Here is a 27,651-nt window from a genome sequence, read left to right as displayed (position 1 = left end):
TTGTCCTACATCCACCCCTGTTCCCAGCATGCATCCTATATCCTCCTCCTTTGCCCCCCAGGCTGCTAGAATAAGTGGTCCCCTTTGTGTCTAGCTTGTTGTAGATTGGGTATCGATTCTGTTGTCATTGGCTTTGGATTTGGTGTTTAAGTTTGATCATTATTTTATTTCTACTCAATGTTCATACAACTGTTTGGTTTTGGTACCATCCATTATTTCCCCCCTCAATTTATGAGGCAGAACAAGATGATGTGGTTGTTTGAAGGAAAGAAAAAAAGGTGGCAAAAATCCAACAAACAAAAAACCAGGAGGAGAGGTTATAAATATTAATTTAAGAGAAGAGAGGATAAAAAGGAAGAAAAACATAACAAAAATACAAGAAAAAGACAAACAAAACAAAAACAACAGAAAAAAACAGTGAAAACAACAACAAAACATAAAAAAATAAAACGAATAGCACCACAGCAATAAAGAGAACAACCTGATTCATTTTTTTTGACAATGATAGACAATTCTTTATTGAAATGGGGAAGATAGACTATAAAGTACTAATTCTAAACAGCATTAGTAAAAACATCAAATATCTAGGAATCAACTACAAAATAAGAGATTATACCATGAAAACTGCAAGACATTTATGGCGGTGAAGATTTTGTATGTTCATGTAAGAAAATAAATCAAATAAAATCCAAAATCTGATTTCCTATGTGCAGATAATAAAATTTGAGAGAATGTGATTTTAATATATTCCATTAAAAACTGATTAAAACGTCAAGAATATAGGAATCAACTACAAAACGAGAGATTATACCACAAAAAACTACAAGTCATTTATGGCAGTGAAGATCTTATGTAATAGAAGAATGTATGTGATATGTAATAGAACCTGATTCATTCTTTTTTTTTTTTTTTTTTTTTGGTTTTTGGTTTTTGGGCCACACCCGGTACGCTCAGGGGTTACTCCTGGCTATGCACTCAGAAGTCGCTCCTGGCTTGGGGAACCATATGGGACACCGGGGATCGAACTGCGGTCCATCCAAGGCTAGCGCAGGCAAGGCAGGCACCTTGCCTCTAGCGCCACTGCCCGGCCCCTAACCTGATTCATTCTTAACTGAAAACTATTGCTTCGCACTCCACAACCACTTCAATTTCTGCTTATTTTGCCATATGAGAGAATAGAAAGTAAAACTTTATTTTATGCTACCAAGATTACATAAAGTTCCTTTATCTTGTTATTCAGATGCAAACAGACTTCTGTGAAGATTTTCTTTTCTTTATTTTTTGAATCTAAGGATTTTACTCTTGCTAGAACCACAATACTGGCAAATGTCTCCTGAGCCAGTAGTGGGACAAGCTTTCAAACCATTTATAAATAATCGTTTCAAGAACACATCTTTTCTTCTTTTATTCCACAAAGGACAGTATTTTCTTCAGAATCTTCAAGCTGTCAACTTCTCAGCATATCCCAAACCCCACTCAGCTCTCTCTACAGTAAACAGTGTAGTATTTCACTACCACATCAATAAATAAAATTCTTGAGAGAATCATTTTTGTATTTGATTTACATTTGTTCTGCATATGCCAATGAACTTAAGGTATTTGTAATGTTAAACTCTTTAAAGCCTTAGATTACAAAGGGGTCAAGAAATCTGAAAATGGTAAAAAGAACTATACTGAGTCGATCAATCTGGACAAAACCCAAATAAAACACCACAGCATAAACTGACATAATAGTCTCCTTTTCTACTCTATCCCCTCTCTCTTTTCACTGAACTATTTTTTGTTTGTTTTTGTTTTTGTGTTACACCCAACAGCATTCAGGGGTTACTCCTGGCTCTGCACTCAGAAATCACCCCTGGCAGGTACGGGGGACAATATGGGATGCAGGCTTCGAACCACCGTCCTTCTGCATGCAAGGCACATGCCCTACCTCTATGCTATCTCTCCGGCCCCTCACTAAACTATTTTTAAAGAAAAAATAAAAAATGGCAATTAAAATTCAATCTACAGGGCCCAGGGGAATAATAGAGCAGGCAGGGTATTTGCCTTGTATGCAACAGCCTGGTGTTCAATTTCTGGCACCCATCCAGTCTCCTGAACCTGCTGAGAGAGATCCCTGAGCACAGAGCCAAGAGTAATAAACAAACAACCCACTCAGTCTAGAGACAGGGAGTACTAGTCCAATTCTAAAAAGTTACGATTTACCTTATGAAAAAATTAAAAGATAATCTAATAATTTGATTATTGTAAATATAGTGACTAGTAAGTGACTGCTGTATGCATACATTGAATGCAGACAGTCACAACTGATTTTTTTTCCAGAAACTACTCTTCTTATTCAGAATCATGAAAACTTGCCCTTTTATATTACAGGGCTCTTTTTAATTATTAAAGATAAAAATAACTATGGTAATCTTGGAATTCCCATTAGAAAAGCATCCCATAAGGTTCCCTGAGCCCATCAGGTGTGATTATTGAGCTCAGAGCCAGCCCCTGAGCACTGCCAGGTGTCGCCCCAAAATTAAAAAAAAATTAAGAATTATATTATTATATATTTGGAATGGGAAATGAATTAGAATACTTAAAAATAATTTGGAAAAATAATAATAAAACAAAGTTTATTATACCACCTGACTTAAGATTTACTTTAAAATTATTGGAGCCAAGACAGCATGTTATTGATAAAAAGAAGAGACATATACATCAATGAAACAAAACTAACAGAAATAATTCACACAAACATTATTTCTAAAGTACAGAACAGTCAATGAAGAAAAGATCATCATTTTACTAACTGAACATCCATCCATATACCCCAAGGAAAACAAAACAAAACCATTGAACTTATTTATATCTTATATAAAATTAACTAAAAATTGATCTGGGACCAAAGTATAATGCAGCAGTTACAGTGTTTACCTTGTACATGCCAACCTGGGTTCAATCCCCAGCACTTCATATTGTCCCCTGAGATTTTCCAGGAGTGATCCTTATGCACAGAACCAGGAATAAGCTCTGAGCATAGCCTACTATCATCCAAACACACCCAAAATTAATTACTTATTTTTTGTGGTTTTTTGGCCACACCCAGTGACACTCAGAAGTTATTCCTGGTTATGAGCTTAGAAATCGTCCCTAGGTTGGGGGGACCATATGTGATGCTGGGGGATCTAATCGTGGTCTAACTTGCGGTCATGCGCAAGGCAGATGCCTTAAGGCTTGTGCGACAGCTCCAGCTCCTAAATAATTAATTTAAATGGATCATAGTTAAGATTGCAAAATCTAAAATTACAATGTTTTACAGAAAAAATATTTGTGGCTCAGGATTGAGCAAAAGTTCTTAGACATGATACCAAAATTATGATCCCAATTTTACCTTGACAAATTAAACTTCATCGATATTTACAACTTGCGCTGTGTAAAAGACACTGTCAAAATATTTTTTCTAATTTTTGTTATAACACCATGATTTATCGAGTTGTTCATTATACAGTCATTTCAAGCATTAATATTCAAACATCAATCCCACCACCAGTGTGACCATCCTTCACCAGTGTCCCCAATCTCTCACCCACTACCATAGCCTGCCTCTGTGCAGGCACAAATTTACTTCGTATTGTTTGCTAAAACACAAAGGCAAGTAGAATTATCAAAACTTAGAATGAAGCAGGTCAATTTGAAATTATTGTTATAACTCTCCACAGTGTCGGTGTCTAAGAATATTGGGCCATCACTGGTGTTAGTTGACAATTACTGTTTAGGCTCACCAAGTTTGGTAGGTTAGTACTATGTAATTTTCCCATCAGATTTCCTGTGACACTTATTGGGCTAACACTACTATAAAATATTGAGGTGTAGGCCGTGCAATTCAGGACTAATATATCTGAAACAAACTGGGTGGTTTGGCAGTTTGATTACAGTAAAGTCAAGTAACTGGAGGTTTTTATTATTTATTTATTGGAAAGTGTAGTGTGTGGCATTGGGCTGCTGTGGTTTATGCAGAAAGGAGAATCTGCACAACCCTCTGAAAATGCCACAGAAGTATTATCTAGGATTCTGACTATGCCATTGATAATAATTTCTATATCTCCATTAAAGGAGAGATTCAGTAGGCCATCAGGAAAATTCAGAAAATTCATCTGATGGACCTACTGAATCACCCCCTTTACCTGGGAAATATAGATGGCCATTATTTTCTTTTGGAGCTTGGTAGAGCAAATAGGCTGCTTTTCTGCTGGGAAGACAGCAGTATGGGCTGGGCTGCTGGGACTTTTAGTTGGGAGAGAAGAAAGTAGGGAGTGGGGGCGAGGAGAGGCGGAGTGGGGTTTGACCCAATCTCATTTCACAAGGCAAGACCTAGAGAATTTTCAGGTCTGTAGTCCGATCTCACTGGAGAGAATTTAGCTGCTCATATTTCAGTTGCTAAGATGGGGCTGTTTGTTGGAAGATGTAGGGGTGGCATTCAGCTGTTGTAGTTAATGCAGAAATGGGAAATGTGTGGGTACCGCACCCCACCCCTTTGTCAGAAAGCCAAAGAGGTATCAGCCAAGAGTAGGCTACCTGAGAAGTATCAGGAGACATTTTTTTCTTTTCTAAAACATTTCTTACAATAAGCTACAAACAAGGAAGAGGTATCAGCAAAATACATAGCTGACAAAGGACTCTAGACAGAACATATGTGAATCCTAAGTTCAAAATAAGAAAACACCCCAATATAAAAAATAAGCAAAATATTAAAGTAGACATTTAATCAGAAAAAGGAACATCTACACAGCAAAAACAAAAAAATACATTAAATATACTGAAGATAATTTATCAGTAAAATCGAATTTAAATTTGATTTTATCACCACACATCACCACACACCTAAGAAATGGGGGACAGGAGGGATATGACAATAACAAATACTAGGGAGAATGTAAAGCAACTGAATGCTCAGACACTGCAGGTTGGAATGAAAAATGAAGGGGAAAGTTTGGTCATTTCTTTAGATATTAAATATATTATAACCTAACAATCTCTCAGTATGCTATTTGCCCCAGATAAATGAAAATTTAGATTCATACAAAATCCTGTAAAATAACCATTTATGGCAGCTCTGTTAGAAAACTGAAAAGAACGCAATTCCCTTCAGCAGTTGATTTAATAAACAACTTGTGGTACATCCATACATTGGAACAATATTCAATATCAAATAGAAGTAAACTGTTGATATATGCAACAATTTGGGTAAATATCAAAGGCATTATAGGAAACAAAAACAAGTCAGTCTCAAAAGTATACAAATATATGATAGCATTTAGATGAAAGTCTCAAACAAAGAAAATTAAAATGATGAAGAACAGATCAGAGACTGTCAGGGTTGAAGACAGGGAGAGGACTATAAACAAACAGCACATGGGAACTTTAGAAATCAACAGCAGAAGACAGTTGGAAAATTCAAAAAACTCAGTCATGTGCCCGGAGAGATAGCACAGCGGCCTTTGCCTTGCAAGCAGCCGATCCAGGACCTAAGGTGGTTGGTTCGAATCCCGGTGTCCCATATGGTCCCCCGTACCTGTCAGGAGCTATTTCTGAGCAGACAGCCAGGAGTAACCCCTGAGCAACGCCGGGTGTGGCAAAAAAAAAAAAAAAAAAAAAAAAAAAAACCTCAGTCATTTTAAAACATACTTTTAAATGACACATTGGGTCAAAGAAGTAGTCTCAAAAAATGTAATTGATTTTTATAAATTAAAAATATAACTTATCAAAATTTATGTGAGGCAACAAAAGCAAAGCTAATGGGGAAACTTAGAGCTAGGTGATTATCTAAATAGTAACAGAATGGAAAAGATAAAGTTTGGAAATAAGAAAAAACATCAGTTGGAAAGAGAATGGGAGAGGCGTGAATGGGTAGAGCACAAAAGATTGTTAGGACAGTAAAACTATTCCTTATCTGGGCCTGAGAGATAGCAGAGTAGTAGAGCATTTGCCTTGCACACAGCCGATCTAGGACAGGTGGTGGTTCAAACCCCAGCATCTCATATGGTCCCCCATGCCTGCTAGGAGCGATTTCTGAGCACAGAGCCAGGAGTAACCAGAGTGCCACCAGTGTGACCCATTTAAAAACAATAATCATCAACCCTATTCCTTGTAATATTAAAATGGTGGACAAAAATTATAATTGTGTAACGTGCAATGCATAATAGATATTATACCATATGTAAAGGTGGATACAAGAAAACATTTGCTACTGCAAATATTTGTTACTTATACTGTTATAAAATCTATTAAACATATGAAATGAAGTAATTCTAATATAAACTATAGACTTGATCATAAGATGCCAATTTTTGCTCATTTATAAAATATTTTATTTTATAATACATAATATAATATGTAAATTCTCTATACTTTGCTCTCAAATTTTTAGTAAGCCAAAAACGCTTTAAAATATGAATTATACTAATTTAGAAAGAAAAAAAGCCACTTCTTATTTAAGTATTTGAAAAGCTGTCAATCTGAGAATATTAGTCATCAAAAACAATACAGCAGACAATAGTTCCCACCATTCCAAATCATCCAGAAATTCTCATATGCTCAAAAAACAAGTAAAAAGTTTACTGCCACACTACCCTAACACGAGATGCAACTATAATCTAAATGAATAAAGGCCATTTCATTTTTGTTATAAAAGGGAGAGAAATGGGATGGGGAATGAGGTATATGCCTGTACATGCACCAACCAAGTTTGATCCCCTGAGCACTGCAAAGAACAGCCCTAGAGGTCCCCCATGCAAGGCCTGAATGGTTCTGTAGGTCCTTGAGCACCCAGGATGACTAGGTCGTCATTGGCACCACAAGACAGACTAAATTGCAGGCCTGATTGGTCAAAAATCAGCAATAGGGAACACAGAGCTCTGGAGTGGATCCAAAGATATTACAAAATGATACGATACGATACAATGCAGTGCAATACTATACCATATGATACAATCAATACAATTTAAAAAAGTCAAAGAAATGATTCTGAGTTATAAAGGGAGTGGCTAAAATTATTATTTTTTTGTTTTGGGGGCTTTTAAGTTGGGAGGGGCCTACCTAATAGTATTGAAGATTTACTTCTGGTTCTATGCTCAGGGATCACTCTCAAAGCATAATGGCTTACCCACTGTATTACAGTTTCAGACCCCAAATTTGTTTTTATATATTTTAGAGTTTACAAAACAAGTTATAGGTATGATGTTGAAATTATATGCATGTGAAACCACTGTTAACAGTATCATAAACCACAGAGCTAGAGCAATAGGATAGCACATTGGGTGATTACTTTTCATATTCCAAGACAGATTTGATCCCCAGCACCACATATAGTCTCCTGAGCCGCACTAGGAGTGATCCTTGAGCTCACAGCAAGGAGTAACCTCTGAGCACTGCTATATATATCTCCCAAATAAAAATTAATTTAGAAAAATGAGGACTATGGAACAAAGATACAATACAGCAGGTAGGGTGCTTGCCTTACATAAAGCTGACCCATGTTCAATATCTTGCATCCTATATGGTCACTGGAGCAGAATCAGCACCAGATTCATGAGTACAGAGACAGGAGTAACCCGTTGGCCCCCAAAAAGTAAGTTTTTAAGTTTTTTAAACTTAAAAAATAACAAGAAAAAAGATAAAGAGGAATTAAAGTAAAGAATCACCACTAGGATCACCAATATACATAAAATTTTATCTCTGCAATTACCAAAATCTATTAAATATTTTATAAAAATGTTGAGCAACTTTGTAATAAACAAGCCCAGAATTTATAATAGTTTACAGAACAAAATGCAGTAGACCACCCAAATAATGAAATAAATAAATAGCTATAATAGTTAATTACTGAAGGTTTTCTCAGAGATATCAAGGTTCTACAAAGTAATACCTTGGAAAAAACTAAATGGGGAAATGTCTGGCAGGAATCTTACCAAGTCTACTTAATAAACATTATTTATAAAGCACAAGTTTAATTTTTCTATTTTCTGGTTCCATATATACTATACTGGTCTGAAATGATATGTGTTTCAAGTTCATCTATGCATACCTAAGTTGGCTATAATTACAATAAGAGATAAATTATAATAAACTTCGATGCTATAAATATATTACTATCAACAACTTTCCTTTATTTACTTTTACATAACTTAGTTAAGTATATTGTTTTACTTGCATATATAATTTTATTTCAGGGCTATAGGATGAGGAATCACAAAGTACCTCTCATAAAAATCAGTGTTGACGATGACCACTCTTGAATGTGGAACACCAAGAAACATAGTAAAGGAACAAAACTTTGCCATTGGTAACAGATCCTGAGAGTTTGCCAATAAAACTGAAACTGCTAAGTTGGGTTAAGAGGCCAAAGGGAACCTAAAGATAGTAGTGGAGGTATCTGAAACTCTGATAGGATAGCCAGATGGTATTCCTGAAACACTAAATCATTACAAAATACCCAATTATTATCCTAAAGTATTGGATCTGAAAATTGAACTAGTACTTAATTTTTAAGTGTTAATTACTTATTTTTGAGTCAGTATTTTAGACAGTATCATCTTTTGCCTGAAATTCTGCATTCTCTCTCAAAAGATGACTTTGTATTTAAGCTGGCAACCACACTGCTCACCAATAAATCATTCTAAAAGATTTATTTATGAATCGCTACCTTGTATAAATATTTGATAGGGTTAACAGGAAAAAAAATGACAAAATTCATCAAATGACACAAAATACCCTCTTTTATATAAGATGATTTAGCTAATAATCTTTCTCCAAAATTTTTCTTTCTTCTTACAATGAAAACTTCAATCACTATAAAATAATCTAGAACCTATACCATTACTGAACTCAAATAAGAAGAGCAGCTGAACCTTCTCAGGTGAGAAAGAACTACAGGTCTGAAAATGCTGGGGCTATTTTCAGAATGAGATTGGGCCAACCTCTCCCCAAATCACAATCCCCCCCCCCCCACACACACACACCACCACCACCACTACCACCACAACCACCACATTAGCACTTTCCATCCACACCTGTCCACCTTCCACCCACATCTTCCTGGCAGAAAAACAGCCTGGTTCCTCCACCAAGCTAATAATAATAATAATAATAATAATAATAATAATAATAATAATAATAATAATAATAATAATAATGGCCACCAATACTTGCCAGGTAGTTCATCCCTGGTTGATACATCAGAAAGAACTACAGCAGCCCAATACCACACACTAATCCTTCAGCAAAAATAGGCCAGCTATTGAACTTAACTTTATCAAACTGCCAAGCCACCCAATTTGTTCCAGAACTATATATCTTAGATCTCAATATCTTATAGCTGTGTCAGCCTAATAGTATCACAGAAATCTAATTGGAAATTTACATAGAAAACTACCAACTTCATTGAGTCTAAATACACAAAAGGCTCACGAGCATCAACCACAGCCCAGTAAACCCTTTGACACAACTTTCGAAACACCAGAAGAGATCATTTCAAATTGAGCTGTACTGATCTAAGTTTTGATAATTCCATTTGCTTTTGTGTTTTAATAAGCAATATAAAGTAAATCTGTTTGTGCCTACAGTGAGTGGGAACTTGGAGACACTAGTAAAGGGAAAATCACACTGTTGGTGGGATTTGTATTTGATTATCCAATGACTGGAACCATTGTACTAGCACAGTATCAAAGGAAATATAAATAAATTTAAATATAAAAATATTCTTAAAAATCTAGAACACTTCTCTTTATTGACTATTATTCCTAATTTATTTTGCTGGATAACCTCCATTCTTTATCTTCACAATATTAAAGCTATTTCTATGCTCCTTCCTAGGAACCTTTTGCATACAATCTGATTCCAGCCAGTTTTAAGGTAAGCCAAGATATTCTAAGTTGAGTTTCTAGCACCAGAAAGAAAATAATTCAGATCCCAATTAAAAACATGTATTTAAAATCCCCTATTTTCCTTATTTTTCCATCATCAACCTTCAACTAAATAGTAAAACCTGTAGCAGAAAGGCTATTTTCTTCCCACTTGTACTGCCAGCATTAAAAGTATCATAGTAGCTCCTATATACCAGATAATAAATAAATATTTACTGGCCAAAATAATTTTTTAACCTTTAAAACGTCCCTTCAATTAGAAGTAACACTAAAGAAGTACTTCTGGGGCTTGATAATACAGTAAGTAGGGCACTTGCCTTGCATGTGGCCAATCCCATTTCAATCTCTGACATCCCAAGAGGGTCCCCTGAACCCTGCCAGCAGTGATCCCTGAGTGCAGAGCCGGTAATTCCTGAGCACAAGTAGATGTGAACTCCCCCCCAAAAAAAGGACATCTACACTGACAGGATGATTTGACTATAGAGCTAATTTTACCAGTTTAATATAAATGCTTGATTTCTTTCTTTATGCAAATCTCACTAGAAGTTTCAGTTTTCCAACTTCCCAATATCCCCGGCTTAGTATTTTATTTTCTGTCAGCCTCGGCCAAAGGACTGTACTCCCACAAAGCCTCCAATGACACCAACCTTCTGAAACCTGAAAACTTAAAATTTCTCAGTCTTGATTTATGATTTTAAAGTCGCAATGGGGGGGGGATCACATCAGGTGGTGTTCATGGTTACTCCTGGCTCTGTGCTCAGGAATCACTCTTGTCAGTTCATGGGGACTAAGCTCCTCGCCTTTATTATACTCTCAAATCTAAGTGCCAACTTTAATACAAAGTTTTTTTTTAATTAATGGCATTTAGTACTATCTGAAATGTTTTGTTTTTCATTAAGTTTTATTCTCCTACACTATATTTATATAAGGTATGTTTTATTTCGATCAGTTATATCTATCCAATAGTAATGGTTCAAAGACCTTTAAAGTGGTTGTTCAATCAAGTGAAAAATAATACCAAAAAGTGCTATTTTAGCTCACAAAACTTAGACAACTGAAACATCAATTTTTCCCCAAGATTTGTTTCTGGTTTTTTTTTTTTGTTTTGTTTTTGTTTTTGTTTTTGTTTTTAGCTTTTCGGCCACACCTGGTGACGCTCAGGGGTTACTCCTGGCTATACACTTAGAAATCGCTCCTGGCTTGGGGGACCATACGAGACACCGGGGGATCGAACCGCAGTCCATCCTAGGTTAGTGTGTGCAAGGCAAACATCTTACAGCCTGTGCCACTGCTCTGGCCCTGAAACATCAATTTAAGTTGCCCAATGCAGAATAAAAGATGTTTAACAATGATGCCTGAATGCTTCCCAAATATATTCCTGTCATTAGGTTAAGATCTTACTTCAGGGGCGGGGGCAAAAAAAAAAAAAAGATCTTACTTCAGTTTTATAAAATCAAATTCATTTTACAAAATCAGATTGATTATGTTCAAAAAATGAACAACTAAAATATAGTACTCCGAGAGCCAGACAGTATAGCACAGCAGTGAGGTGTTTGCCCTCCATGTGGCCAACTCAGGAAGGACCCGTTTCGATTCCTGGCACCCATATGATCCCCCAGCCTGCCAGGGGTGGTTTCTGAGTGCAGAGCCAGGAGGAGTAACCCCTGAGCACTGAGGATGTGGCCCAACAACCAATCAATCAATTAGTCAATAAATAAAATTTTAAAATAGTAAAATAAATTACTCTACCATGATTTATACAGTTTATCATCATCACTATTGTGAAGCCAGAGAAGAGTTGCTGACAAAAGCAACACTGACTTTCAACTGTATACTGTATTTCATACCTGAAATTCTGGAATACAAAGTTCTCATAGCCAATATAAAATATATGTACATATGGTGCCAGAGCAATAGCACAGGGTATTTGCCTTATACAAGGCGAACCTGGGTCTGAGCCCCAGCACCCCATATGGTCCCCCAAGACTGCCAGGAGGAATTTTTGAGCAAATCAGGGAATAGCCCCTGGTATTAAACCATACCTGGTGCCCCCCAAAATTTTTAATTAAGAATAAATAAAGGGGCCAGAGAGATAGCATGGAGGTAGCATGCCTTGCAATCAGAAGATCAGTGGTTCAAATCCCAGCATCCCATATGGTCCCCTGAGCCTGCCAGGAGCGATTTCTAAGCATAGAGCCAGGAGTAACCCCTGAGCGCTGCTGGGTGTGACCCAAAATACCAAAAAAATAAAAATAAATAAATACTATACATATACATAATACATACATACATACATACATACATACATACATACATAAAATGTTATACAAGATCTTTTCTAGTTCCCAGATAATATTTGAGTATTCTATTAGTCTGATATCATTAAAAAAAAAATAACTTTAGAAGCCGGAGAGGTGGCACTAGAGGTAAAGTGTCTGCCTTGCAAGTACTAGCCAAGGAAGGACCGTGGTTCGATCCCCCCTCCCCCGCCCCGGCGTCCTATATGGTCCCCCCAAGCCAGGGGCAATTTCTGAGCGCCTAGCCAGGAGTAACTCCTAAGCATCAAATGGGTGTGGCCCAAAACAAAACAAAACAAAACAAATTAACTTTAAAAATCAACCATAAAAAACTGGGCTTCTCTGTGAAAATTGAAATGGTGCAAGATCTTTACAGCTCATACAATCCCTTTGGGCAGCCTCAAGCAGTTACATGCCTTGAACATACATACAAAACATCAGGATTAGGAAAATCAATTTTCAAAACAATTTTATGTGTATACTCTTTTTAAATAGTCATTTACATGGTATTTTCTTCTATGTCTATTAATATAATCCTAATACCTGAATTTTGCCAAAATTTCCTCTTTACTACAAACACATCACCCACCCACACCCACATATATACCCAACACACCCACCCCCGCCACACACACACACTCTCAATAGTTGTTCTAAAAAATTCTCATCGAATATAAGGTTCATTCTGGTAAATAGTCCTTATAAAAGACAAGAACAGACAAAGCTCTGATCCAATATGTGTGCATCTTATTTTAGTTTAAAAAGAAGTAGAACTTCTGGTGGAGGGAGGTCAATGTTGATGATGAGATTGCCCCTGATTCATTGTATGTCTGAAACCCAACTATGAGGGATTTTGTAAATCACAATGGTTTCAATAAAATTAAAATAAAAAAAAAGAAGTAGGTTTTCAATTTTGAATGAAAAAAAAAATCCTTTTTGCTTGGGGTAAGTCATTCTTAGTCTTTAGAAAATGCCCTGGCCATTTTCTGTCTCTCAACTCAACCTTTCAAATGATTTTTTAAAAAGGTTCAAACACTACAAAGCATTTGATTTAGTGAAAAGCACTTTAAATACCTCTCCAAGTACTCCCCACTGGATCAAAATGTCATAGAAATGTTGTAAACACTATCAGTCATGTTCCAGAGAACAATTTAAACAAACATTGTTTTGCTCTTTTGTCTGGAAAAGTAATTTTTGAAGTGAAGAGTTCAAAACTTTTAGCCCTACATACTATGCAGTTAAAAAAAAAAAAAACCATCTTTTAAGCATCAGAAGCAGAATACACAATAGGCTTTGTCTTGTTAAACAAAAGAACATGCTTTTCCTTTCAATCATTTCCAGCTGTATGATCTGGCCTTCATGGAATCAGAAATTAACAGCACATGGCATCTGGCTACCTGCACAGACTGCATATAAAGCTTGAAGTCTTCAAGAAGATTAACGGGTCTAGTGGTGGAGGGGGAACCACCAAACATATTCCCCAAACAGAGGCAAACGGTATAACTAAAAATAAGCAAGAAAAATCGTGCCTATCTAAACTGATCTCAACTGCATTCTTGAATAGAGAAATTATTCTAATCACAAGACCATCCTTCTACTTACACGGTTGAAGATACACTGGCTGCACAACAGTTTTGATACTCTAACACGAAGGCATTCATACAAAACAAGAACAAAAACAAAGCAAAGTAAATTCTGAATGAATTCACCAATACTACATCGGAGTGATGTTTGAATCCAAATGAGCTAGAAACAAGGAACATTCAAAAGACCTTGTCTTTCTCATCAAAAACTTTTTAAGAACATCTAAAGTAAACAGAATCATGGATTTCAAGTTCTCCCAAGATCTTCCAAAATGAATTAACTCTAGGTAAAAATCTATTTTAGGGGCCAGCGAGGTGGTGCTAGAGGTAAGGTGTCTGCCTTGCAAGCGCTAGCCAAGGAAGGACTGCGGTTCGATCCCCCGGTGTCCCATATGGTCCCCCAAGCCAGGGGCAATTTCTGAGCACTTAGCCAGGAGTAACCCATGAGCATCAAATGGGTGTGGCCCGAAAAACCAAAAAAAAAAAATCTATTTTAGTTTCTCCATTAAGATCAGTGGACCAAAAATCTGCCAGTTATTGGAGTATACTTTAGTTATTCAGAATCCATACAGCTCAAGTCTCTATGATGTCTCAACTGGTGGATCACAAACTTTGCTTTCTGTAGTTAATGAGTGAAAAGAAGAAGCACAACATAGAAACTTGAAAGAAATAGCTGCTCTAAGCAATTAAGACTGGTCCTTTACCACACTTCCTTTTTCAACTCTTCTATAACTTCAGGCACTCAACACTTTTTTTTTTAATGCATAATTTTTTTTATTTAAACACCTTGATTACATACATGATTGTGTTTGGGTTTCAGTCATAAAAGGAACACCACCCATCACCAGTGCAACATTCCCATCACCCAAGTCCCAAATCTCCCTCCTCCCCACCCAACCCCCGCCTGTACCCTAAACAGGCTCTACATTTCCCTCATACATTCTCAATATTAGGACAGTTCAAAATGTAGTTATTTCTCTAACTAAACTCATCACTCTTTGTGGTGAGCTTCCTGAGGTGAGCTGGAACTTCCAGCTCTTTTCTCTTTTGTGTCTGAAAATTATTATTACAAGGGTGTCTTTCATTTTTCTTAAAACCCATAGATGAGTGAGACCATTCTGCGTTTTTGTCTCTCTCTCTGACTTATTTCACTCAGCATAATAGATTCCATGTACATCCATGTATAGGAAAATTTCATGACTTCATCTCTCCTGACAGCTGCATAATATTCCATTGTGTATATGTACCACAGTTTCTTTAGCCATTCGTCTGTTGAAGGGCATCTTGGTTGTTTCCAGAGTTTTGCTATGGTAAATAGTGCTGCAATGAATATAGGTGTAAGGAAGGGGTTTTTGTATTGTATTTTTGTGTTCCTAGGGTATATTCCTAGGAGTGGTATAGCTGGATCGTATGGGAGCTCGATTTCCAGTTTTTGGAGGAATCTCCATATCGCTTTCCATAAAGGTTGAACTAGACAGCATTCCCACCAGCAGTGGATAAGAGTTCCTTTCTCTCCACATCCCCGCCAACACTGTTTATTCTCATTCTTTGTGATGTGTGCCATTCTCTGGGGTGTGAGGTGGTATCTCATCGTTGTTTTGATTTGCATCTCCTTGATGATTAGTGATGTGGAACATTTTTTCATGTGTCTTTTGGCCATGCGTATTTCTTCTTTGTCAAAGTGTCTGTTCATTTCTTCTCCCCATTTTTTGATGGGGTTAGATGTTTTTTTCTTGTAAAGTTCTGTCAGTGCCTTGTATATTTTGGAGATTAGCCCCTTATCTGATGGGTATTGGGTGAATAGTTTCTCCCACTCAGTGGGTGGCTCTTGTATCCTGGGCACTATTTCCTTTGAGGTGCAGAAGCTTCTCAGCTTAATATATTCCCATCTGTTAATCTCTGCTTTCACTTGCTTGGAGAGTGCAGTTTCCTCCTTGAAGATGCCTGTAATGTCCTGGAGTGTTTTGCCTATGTGCTGTTCTATATATCTTATGGTTTTGGGGCTGATATCGAGGTCTTTAATCCATTTGGATTTTACCTTTGTACATGATGTTAGCTGGGGGTCTAAGTTTAATTTTTTGCAAGTGGCTATCCAATTGTGCCAACACCACTTGTTGAAGAGGCTTTCCCTGCTCCATTTAGGATTTCCTGCTCCTTTATCAAAAATTAGATGGTTGTATCTCTGGGGAACATTTTCTGAGTATTCAAGCCTATTCCACTGATCTGAGGACCTATCCTTATTCCAATACCATGCTGTTTTGATAACTGTTGCTTTGTAGTACAGTTTAAAGTTGGGAAAAGTAATTCCTCCCATATTCTTTTTCCCAATGATTGCTTTAGCTATTCGAGGGTGTTTATTGTTCCAAATGAATTTCAAAAGTGTCTGATCCACTTCTTTGAAGAATGTCATGGGTATCTTTAGAGGGATGGCATTAAATCTGTATAATGCCTTGGGGAGTATTGCCATTTTGATGATGTTAATCCTGCCAATCCATGAGCAGGGTATGTGTTTCCATTTCCGTGTGTCCTCTCTTATTTCTTGGAGCAGAGTTTTATAGTTTTCTTTGTATAGGTCCTTCACATATTTAGTCAAGTTGATTCCAAGATATTTGAGTTTGTGTGGTACTATTGTGAATGGGGTTGTTTTCTTAATGTCCATTTCATCCTTATTACTATTGGTATATAGAAAGGCCATTGATTTTTGTGTGTTAATTTTGTAGCCTGCCACCTTGCTATATGAGTCTATTGTTTCTAGAAGCTTTTTGATAGAGTCTTTAGGGTTTTCTAAGTAGAGTATCATGTCATCTGCAAACAGTGAGAGCTTGACTTCTTCCTTTCCTATCTGGATTCCCTTGATATCCTTTTCTTGCCTAATCGCTATAGCAAGTACTTCCAGTGCTATGTTGAATAGGAGTGGTGAGAGAGGACAGCCTTGTCTTGTGCCAGAATTTAGAGGGAAGGCTTTCAGTTTTTCTCCATTGAGGATAATATTTGCCACTGGCTTGTGGTAGATGGCCTTCACTATATTGAGAAAGGTTCCCTCCATTCCCATCTTGCTGGCACTCAACACTTTTAAGTCCACTCTCAAAGTGGACTTGAAGTTTTAATCCTTTTATTTAAATACTTTTATTTTAATACTTTTATTTAAACCCACTTCAAAGTATTATACATGAGCTTCAGTAGATCCAAAAGTTATAGCAGTGTATATTATCTGGATAGCTAATGTTAACATTTGTACATGCAAGATAAAATATAATTTATTAATAAATATTACGAAAGCTAAGCTTAAAATAATTTTATCAGTGGATGGGCAATTCACAAACAAGATAATAACAAGTATTTTGAGGTATGTGTGGCCTATAGACAATCCATTATCAGAATTCCTATAACAAGAAGTCTTTTAGTGTCTATAGGAAGCTCTGAATTCTGGTAGGACCATTAGAGATGTTGGGTTCTTTGTGTTTTTGTTTATCAAAAGGAAAAATACAAAAACCTAACAGTTTTTGAGTAACAAACCTGTTTTCACCTCTTAGATTTTCCCTTTGCACAAAGACTCTGAGAGCAGCGAGGTAAAGCACAACCTAAGGCAAGACTTGGTCAAATATAGAAAAATCTCTCTCCTCTCTCCTCTCACAGCTGCTCACGTTGTATTTCAGAAATGCAAATACAATGCACCAACAGCTGTTCACACTTCCATTTTTTATCCCTTGCAAGAGGGTCATGAAGTGTGGCTTGCTAAACATTTGTAACATGATTACCAATTCCTGTTTCAGTGCCTACAAATGTGGCTGCCACTAGAGTATAATCTGATTTCACTGCTCAGCAGTGAAACACTGTGAATGAATGTTAGTACTGGTTACCTGGAAAAGGCGGCTGCTTACTAAAGAACTGGAACAGGCCTTTATCTAAAACATACACAATAGCCATCCACTGAAATTGAGAACACATATATACTTAAACATATGTGTACATATATCATGTTAGCTCATGATGTGAATTTTCTTATATATATATTTTTTATTTAAACACCTTGATTACATACATGATTGTGTTTGGGTTTCAGTCATGTAAAGAACACCACCCATCACCAGTGCAACGTGCCCATCACCAATGTCCCAAATCTCCCTCCTTCCCACCCGACCCCCGCCTGTACTCTAGACAGGCTTTCCATTTCCCTCATACTTTCTCATTATTAGTTCAAAATGTAGTTATTTCTCTAACTAAACTCATCACTCTTTGTGGTGAGCTTCCTGAGGTGAGCTGGTACTTCCAGCTCTTTTCTCTTTTGTGTCTGAAAATTATTATTGCAAGAAAGTCTTTCATTTTTCTTAAAACCCATAGATGATGTGAATTTTCAATAAATACTCATAAATAAGATTTGTGAGAAAACCTCAAGTATGGCACCCATTCGTGGCACTTACAGTTGCCCTCTACTAGATTAAGAATCAAATAGCAAAATATTAATTTGTCCTTAAAGTGTGAGAAATCCTAGCTTGCTGAGGGATTTCAAACATTTTAATAAGAAATAGTTTCATTTATATTGAATATTTAAAATTGTGAAAACCTAAAATTTTGTAGACTCTAAGGGTTATATAAAATTGGGCAAGGGAGATGGTCAAGGGGGGTGAAGCAGACACCTTGCATGCCAGTCCCTAATTTCACTCCCTGGCACCACATGCCCCCTGAGCACCAGAAGTATAGTCCTGCTGGCCCTCTTCTTTTTGTGTTTTTTTGTTTGTTTGTTTTGGTTTTGGGTCACACCCAGTGATGCTCATGGGTTAATACTGGCTATGTGCTCAGAAATCACTCTTGGCTCAGGGGACCATATGAGACGCCGGGGATCGAAACCAAGATCCATCCTGGATCGGCTGCATGCAAGGCAAACGCCCTACCACTGTGCTATTGCTCTGGCCCCATCCAAGTTGAAAAGCACAATCAAGGCCAATAATGGGAAAAGTCCATCACCATCTTCCATGAGAGAGATTCTGCTAACATCCAACAGGGTGAAGCCGGTGAAGAGCATGTTGCGGCGTATGCTCGGGTCTTTATTCCCACACAGAAGGCTGTGGCTCACTTTAAGGGTGGCACCAAGAGGGTCATCATCTCCACCTTTTCTGATGCCCATGTTTTGATGGATGTGAACCAAGAGAAGTAAAACTCCCTCAAGATTGTCAGCAATATCTCCTGAATCACCAATTGCTTGCTCTTGCACCCTAGCCAATGTCATCAATGACAACTTTGGCATCTTAAAGACGCTCTTGACCACAGTCCACACCATCAATGCCACCCAGAAAATTATGGATGGCCCATCTGGGAATCTGTGGCATGATGGCCAAAGGGCAGCCCAGAACATCAGCCCTCTGCCACTGGTGCTGCCAAAGCTGTGGGCAAGGTCTTGCCTGAGCTGAAAGGGAAACTGACCAGCGTGGTTTTCCATGCCCCCACATTCAACATGTCTGTCACTTATTTTACCTGCTGCCTAAAGAAAGTTGCCAAATATGGTGGCATTAAGAAAATTCGGGGCTGGAAGGGTGGCACAAAGTGGTAAGGTATTTGCCTTGCTGGCGCTAGCCTAGGACAGACCACGGTTCGATCCCCCAGCGTCCGGTATGGTCCCCCAAGCCAGGAGCAATTTCTGAGTGCATAGCCAAGAGTAACCCCTGAGCGTCACCAGAAGTGGCCAAAAAAATTCATGGTGCTTACATAAAGATATTATTGAGGGGCTGGGCAGTGGCGCTAGAGGTAAGGTGCCTGCCTTGCTTGCGCTAGCCTTGGATGGACTGCGGTTCGATCCCCCAGTTTCCCATATGGTCCCCCAAGCCAGGAGCGACTTCTGAGCACATAGCCAGGAGTAACCCCTGAGCATCACCGGGTGTGGCCCAAAAAAAAAAAAGATATTATTGGAAAAAAAAAAGAAAATGGTGAAACAGGCCTCACAAGGGTCCCCCTCTCTCTCTGTCTTAAGAGTGGGGTGAGGAGGAGATCAAGTTTTTTATTTTAACCTGTTATTGATCCTCAGTAGGAACTCCTTGCCGCCAGGCTGATAGTCTTTTAACCTATTCTTTAATAAGGAAAAAAACAAGTGAGATAGGGTTATATAAATAACTCTTCATACAGACAACAGTAATAGGTGAAAGCTTTCTTTAAGCCCCTCTATGTTAAGAATGAAATTCCAATTCCTTCCATTTATGATTAAAAAAACACCATTTGATTTGGTTACAGAGTGCCTCTCTTCTCTCAACACACTTCCACAAATAAAACCTTCACTCGAGCCTCAATGAATTACCTGTAGCTCTTTGAAAACAAATGTTCAGCTCTTGAAACAGAATCTCTTCTTTACTTAGAATATCACCCCTATTCAAATGGCCGGTTCATATTCATTCTCAATTCATATACAAGCTGTATGATGTTGCTGCCTCTTTGAGAACACAAAACTCTATAAACACACCTCTCCTATAAGCTTATATCATAATTACTGATTAGTCTGTCCTGTTCATTATTTTCTAATCTTCTTAAAGGCAAGAGCTATGCCTTATTAGTCTTTAAATCCTAAGCACAAAAACTGCTATACTTCAAGTTTTCAATTGGTGTTGAGTGAATCAATCTCTTGACAAACATCTCTTGACAAAAAATGAAAATAAAGGGTGTATATGCAGGAAATCTGTTGATCAGCCCATGAAAGCATCTGTCATATACAGAGGGCTAATGTTCAAATCAAATCTATACTGTCAACCAAGAATATATAATGTTTCCTATACAAGTTTCATTCATTGAAAATAGTGTTACAATGATGAACTTTAGATATCTTACAGTTCTGCTGAATGGTTTGTTGGTCACAGAGGTGTGGAGGTGGCCTTATATTGGCAAGATCATAAATTAAGTGTTATTCCACTGGTTAGAAAATTTGAAGACAAACCGTTAAGAGCTTATTTGAGTGTTCTTGTAACATGTGAGATATGGCTGATATTTGAATAAAATAAAATGTGTCAAAAAACTAGCTCCAAACGAAAGTATACTAATTAAAAAAGTAAAATATGCTTACTTTATTTAGCAGAATATTGTAGAGAATGAAAGGTGCCTATTAAGACTGCAGGCTGGGAGAAGACGTATTAAAGGGAATCTGGCAACATTAGTGGAAGGAGGATGACACTGGTGATGGGATTGGTGTGGGGATATTGTATGTCTAAACCTAACTTTTTTTAATCACAATCCTTTAATAAGAAGAATTTTTAAATAATCAATTAGAATACAGCCTTAAAAAAAAAGGCAAGCATAAAGAGTCCAGAAAAAGTAGAAGACTATACATTTTAGTTAATATAAGAGGATTCCCTAAACGGAGATGCAGAGATTTCCTAAAATATGCCAGTTACAATACTGCAGTTTTAATTTGCATCTAAGGGTCCAAAAAGCTAGCACAGTGGTAGGGCATTTGCCTTACATACGGCCGACCCAGGACAGACCCGGCATCCCATATGGTCCCCCAAGCTTGCCAGGAGTGATTTCTGAGTGTAGAACCAGGAGTAACCCCTGAGCATAGCCAGGTATACCCCAAAAACCAATCAATTAATAAACTGCTTTAGGGGCTGGAGACATAGCATGGAGGTAGGGCATTTGCCTCACATGCAAAAGGACGGTTATTCGAATCCCAGAGTCCCATATGGCCCCCAGAGCCTGCCAGGAGCAATGTCTGAGCATAGAGCCAGGAGTAACCCCTGAGCGCTGCCAGGTGTGACCCAAAAACCAAATGAATGAATGAATGAATGAATGAATAATAAGCTGCTTTAAAAATATTGTATCTAAAATTCAACCTGAAATAGTAACATGATGAGCACATGGGCCAGGTTTGGTCAGACCCCTACCAGAACACTGCTAAAAAGCGATCTCCAAGCTCCAAGCCATAAGTCATCCTTGAGTACTTCCAAGTGCAAGGGGAAGGGGAGAGAACTGAAATCTTTTTGCTCCAGTATCATATAAAATGACAACTTTTCTAAAGTCCCTTCTCTTTATAGCACAAGTTATGAGACATCTCATTTTTAGTCCATAAATTTATTTTTATCAGAATAACTGATGGGTAAGGGGAAACAAATCCAGACTGAGAAGGCTCTTAAGCTTGTTAGTCACAGCACCTAGTTAATTATGAAATTAAAGCCTTGACCAAGTTCCCTTTCACACAGTGAGTTGGCCAAAGCACATGGACAAATAAAAACAATGTTGGGTGCAGGTCCTTGACTGTACTAAACACAATGGAAAGAACATTAGAACATACTATCCTTACCAGCTGCTTAAGAAACAGCTGCAATCATCTATTCTGTCTTCCTAAGATTCCGTTTCAAAAAATGAACAGACTGACTTATTATTTATCCCACTTAAGAAACAAGATCCTTGGAGCTGAATATTACAATTAAACCCAGATAACACTCAGGCAAGAGTAATAATTTGAATGCACAAATACTTATATAAATTTTTTTTCAAATTTTTATTTTTATGTTATATTCCTTTTCCCCTGGCTTTCTTTTTAATTGCTATAAGAAATTTAAATTTCTACAAGAAAACTCAGTAAGAATCTTCTTACTGAGAGAAGAAACATTTTAGATGTTGTAAGGAAAGAAGATGGACACACACAAATTCACATACAAAATGATCTTTTATAGACTTTTTCCATTCTGGAGATTGGAAGTCTGTGTTCTCTCTTGAACATATATCCTTCTTTCTCATTCTCTCTCTCCCCTTACATCTCTCTAAATTTCGTCCAATAAAAACCAATTTGCTTCACTGAAAAAAAATTTTTATACACAATAAGAAATCACAGAGGGAAAAACTACTCACAGATTCAATGATTTTAGACTTCACTTATCTGGTGCTTAAATTGGTGTATATTAGAATTTTAATGGATTTGATTGGTGGCTTTAAAAGAAAAATGGTCATTTTGGTTTCATATATAAAGCAGAAAGATTATGATACTGTTCTATAGTATTCTATAAAAACTTGGTCTTTAAATCCTTTTGTGGTTTACAGGTAAATAGATCAGACATTCCCTCTATAATTATTCTTTCTTTCAACAAATCCTCATAAACTTCTCATGAAATTCTAGGATTCAATGATACAACAATTGAAAACTATAGAAATAGTTCTCTATTTCCAACTGCAACTAATTATAGTTATTAGAATACCATGGTGAATCAGAATTTGGCATTCTTGTTGTCCCGATAGACAAATGAGTGAACAACAAAAGTCTCATTAAGAGTAACTTTTTTATAGAATCTGAAAACAACCCAGATGAGTGGCTAAAGAAACTGTGGTATATTTACATAATGGAATACTATAAAGCTGTCAGAAAAAAATGAAGTCATGAAATTTTCCTATACATGGATGGACATGGAAACTATTATGCTGAATGAAATGAATCACACAGAATAGTCTCACTCATCTGAGGAATTTAAGAAAAATAAAAGACAATATCATAACAATACCCAGAGACAATAAAAATGAGGTTTAGAAGGACTGGACATGATATAAAGCTTACCACAAAGATTAGTGAGTGCAGTTAGAAAAATAATTATACCAACAACTATCATGACAATGGTAGTGAGTGAGAGAAATAAAATTCCTGTCTCAAAAACAGGCAGGGGGTGGGGGAGGAAGGAGATAGGGGGCATTGGTGATGGGAAGGTTGCGCTGGTGAAGGGAGCTGTACATTTTTTATGACTGAAACCCAACTACAAACATGTTTATAACCATGGTGCCTAAATATATTTTAAAAAACAAAAACAAAATCAAAAAGAGTGGGTTTTATAAGAGTTTCTGCACAAACTACCACACACCCTGTACATTCAGTTACAAACTCTCACTTTGAAGGTTTAGCATTTGATTCAGTTTTACCAAATTATGAGTTTCTAGAAGCAGTCTTTTCATTTTTCATTTCCCTCAACCCTACCCACCTAAAAACTAACATAAAGCTCTACATCAGGGATTGAAGCAATAGCACAATGGTTAGGGTGTTTAAGACCCGGGTTCAATACCTGGGATCCCAATTTTTCCCCCGAGCCACCCAGGAGTGATTCTGAGCACAAGCCAGAAATAACCCCTGAGTACCACCAGGTATGGCCACCCCCAAAAAAATAAATAATAGCATAAAACTAACATAGAACTCTACATATTTGGGGTAGTCTACTGCAAAAGCATTCTAAACAATTAAATGTCCAATAATATAGAAAGAATTAAATAATGATATTTAAAGCTATTAAAACTGATTTGTTAGATTAATATTTATGGATATTAACTATACATAAGCTGCCTGTTTTTTAAATATTCATGTGCCTAATTCAAAAAATCTTATGGATATGTATATAATTACATAAATAGAGCCACAAAATGTTTTATATATTCCTAAATAATAATCTAAAATATATTCACCCAATTTTTTTCTATGGGCAGTAGAATTTTACTAATTTTTGCCATAAAAATGATGGTGAAAAACATGATTGCTTTTAGGAAGTGAAAAGGAGCAGGAGAAAAAGAAAAGAAAAAGAAAAGGAGCAGGAGAAATTTTTCTAAGGTGCTGGCAATGCTCCATACTGATAAATTCTGGTAGGAAATTAGCTTAAACAAGTAGATGCACTTGAAACACTCATGTCAGATGTGTGCATATCTTAGTATTTAAATTGTACCTGAACAGAAAAATTAAAATTTGAACATGTGTTATGTTCTACCTACTGAAATGTTTGGAGAAAAAAGAATTAAGTCTCAAACTTCAAAATGCATTAAAAAATGATTAGTTGATGGCTAACAGAAGAATCAATAAATGCTAAAGCAAGTATAGTTGAATGACCACTGCAGAATCTAGAAGCTAGTTAACTATGGCTGGTATACAGACAATTCTTCTAACATTTCATATGTCTAAAACTGTCCAACTCCAATTCAAATTACTTGTTTATTAGTCTCCACAGATAGCCTCATTTTAAGACAAACTAAGTCTATTTCTTTTTGGTCAGGCTACTAGACAGGAGCATTTTATGTGCTACTTAGCAATGGAGTCATTAATGGTAAATCTGTCAGCTCTGCCTCGCCTCGAGGGAAGAATGATCTCTAAGAAATGAGAAACTCAAATAGGAAACTCATTGGTGCAAAGCTATGAAGGAGTGACTACATTGCTGCTAACTGAAACAGCACCTTTGGTGACTACTATCTTGAGCCAAAAAATCAACAGAACTTTCAACTAGTACAAATTCCCCTTAGGGGAATCCGCCACTACTACTCAAGAAATTCTCTAACATTCTTAGGCAGCTTTTCTTCCCTAAGTACAACCAGAAGTACCTTCTAACAAAAACACACACAGCTTTGAATTGGAGCATGGGGCAGATTTATGGAATATGGAAGACATTAAAGTATTCGCTTTCTCTCTGAAAATAAAGAGTGCAGACTCATAAACAATGCCTGAAAGGCATTTCAGCAGCTTAATCCACGCAGGACATGTTTTCCTTTTTGAGACAATCAGGAACTGTTAGGTACAGGAAGTCATAAACAACAAGAATTTGACTTAAGAAGGAGAACAGAATAAATGTTTTTTAAGAAAATCACTTAACATTTTTTGAAAGAGTTTATTTATATGTGACATGGTCTACAAGACACAACTTGTACATAAGCAGCAGCTTGTACAATATATCTAATACTGATTGACTTCTCCTAACAGTGGCACCAAATAGGACCAGTCCGTCAGCATTTCCATCAACAACTACATTTGAGAGACTTAATTCCCTTTTCCAATTTTCTCCAGACAGAAAAAAACCACTTAGCTGATTCTCAGCATTCAGGCTCAGCCAAAACTTTTTCTTTTTAAATTCCATCATACATGAATTTTGCAGTTTTTGAAAGTGGATTTTCTTTGGTAGACTGTGTCTTTTAAGTTTAAGAGGCAAAAAAAAGTCATGATAGAAAAACCACCCACTGAATTCTGTAACTGAATTCTTTAAAGTATTTCACACACAAATTCTCTGAGTTACAAAGTTTAAGATACAATAAAGCAATGTCATATGGTTGAAGAAAGATACTCTAGTAAAAAATTGCTTTTTCAATATATATCTTAGAATACACAATATGATATGATAATCCTACTGAACTAAAACAACTTATGAATAACACATGGATCTTTCTGTCATGGATAGCTGAAAAAAATAGGGTTCAGAAATGTAGGACTGGGTGGGTATGCTATTTTGAGACTTCTGTGTAACCATAAGCAAGACTGAATACCTCATTTACCCCACCAATTGAATTAAACAAATTTTCTCAATTATTTGTTTGAAGACTCTGAACTTCTCATATAAGCAACAGTAATTAAATATTGTTATACATTCCCATTATAAAAGAATCTGTAAAATACATGTTAATAGTAGTATCCCCAGGCAATGAAATTCCACACAAAAATCTTAAGAGTATATATGTATGTATGTATGTATATATATACATATATATATATATATATCCCACAACATTAAAACCATAAAATCTTAGCTTCTTCCCCCACTTTCACTAAAATATTTTTCTCAACAAACAGAATTTTATGAGTAGCCTAGGAAGAATAATTGCTTAAAATGTTTTTTCCTCAGATGTTCAGAAATGCATAAATTGTTATTAGGGTTCTACCAGCAATATATACAACCTACTTTTATTATTGTTTTCCCCAGCGAAAATTACCATCTATAATTTCATGTAATAGATTGAACATATTCAATGAATTGAATTCCTTCCTCAAAACTACTACAAAAAACTAAAAACCATCAGAGGAAGGAAGGAAGGAAGGAAGGAAGGAAGGAAGGAAGGAAGGAAGGAAGGAAGGAAGGAAGGAAGGAAGGAAGGAAGGAAGGAAGGAAGGAAGGAAGGAAGGAAGGAAGGAAGGAAGGAGGGAGTGAAGGAGAGAAGGAGAGGAGGGAGGGGAAAAGAAAAGAAAGAAAAAAGAGAAGATAATACCTACAAAACCAATATTAGAAACTAGAAAGTAGAGGGCTCCTTATTTGGCAACCACAAATAAGCAGTGATGAGAGTCAAGTGACAATACTAAATATAAATATCTCTGGATGGGAAGAAGAAAATGAAGCTTCAACTGGCTTATTGTTGAGTTAGGGGAGAAGATTAAGTCTGAATCAATGCTCATTTCGATTATATTTTGTGATGAAGTCACGATGTCTAGATTTTTTTTTTTTTGAGTAGTGCAGTAGTGGGGAAGAAGGGTGTAACGTGGTTCTCAGAAGCCAATGTGAGTTAATAGGAACCAAAGTGGATCACCACACCCCTGTGCTATACAGTACATTCCTTGCTCAGGTTCTTGCTCTGCTGTCTCTCCTTGCAATCTGATTTCTTTTTTTTAATAATAATTTTTATTGTGACCAATTCAAGTATGCAGATTTGGCACAGAATTTACCTTCTTTCTCATGAGGAACATAAAAATGTACCACATAAATAGGGAACATAGTTAAATGCTATGCTAAAGTGATTATTATAAGGCAGCTTGCTTTTGACAAAAAGGTTCTGTGCTATGGTATTCTTTGCAAGATTTTGACAGTATCTAATATAAATCCATAAATTTAACAGTCTAACAAGAAATGTCACTATTGACTTACTGAGTACAATTAGAAACAACTTGCTGACAAACACTAGTAGCAAATCATGGACCAGCCATGAACGATTTGACAATTTCATGTATACAGTCTGAATTTCTAAATGCAAAGTCTGTTATCCCAGTTTGATTAGTGCTTATTAAGTGCAGACTTCCTTACAATAAAGATTTTGGTGTTTAAAGAGCATTGACACGGTTTTCTCATGTCATGACAATGCAGAGAAAGCTTCTAAGACAAACATCAAACTCTCAGTAGA

At 36.7% G+C, this 27,651-nt stretch overlaps 1 protein-coding gene and 1 pseudogene across 1 annotated transcript in view; one reads left to right on the top strand and one right to left on the bottom strand.

Moving 5' to 3' along the window:
* Nucleotides 1-27,651, bottom strand: part of EXOC6B (exocyst complex component 6B) — a 604,019-nt gene that overhangs the window by 437,419 nt on the left and 138,949 nt on the right. The window lies entirely within an intron of this gene.
* The window catches only part of LOC126024557 (glyceraldehyde-3-phosphate dehydrogenase-like), a 28,264-nt pseudogene continuing 14,197 nt past the window's right edge, over nt 13,585-27,651 (top strand).

Source organism: Suncus etruscus, chromosome 12 (genome assembly GCF_024139225.1).
Source record: "Suncus etruscus isolate mSunEtr1 chromosome 12, mSunEtr1.pri.cur, whole genome shotgun sequence".
NCBI lineage: Eukaryota > Metazoa > Chordata > Mammalia > Eulipotyphla > Soricidae > Suncus > Suncus etruscus.
The sequence above is the reverse complement of the archived record's forward strand: the minus strand, read 5'-3'. Positions and strand labels throughout refer to the sequence as shown.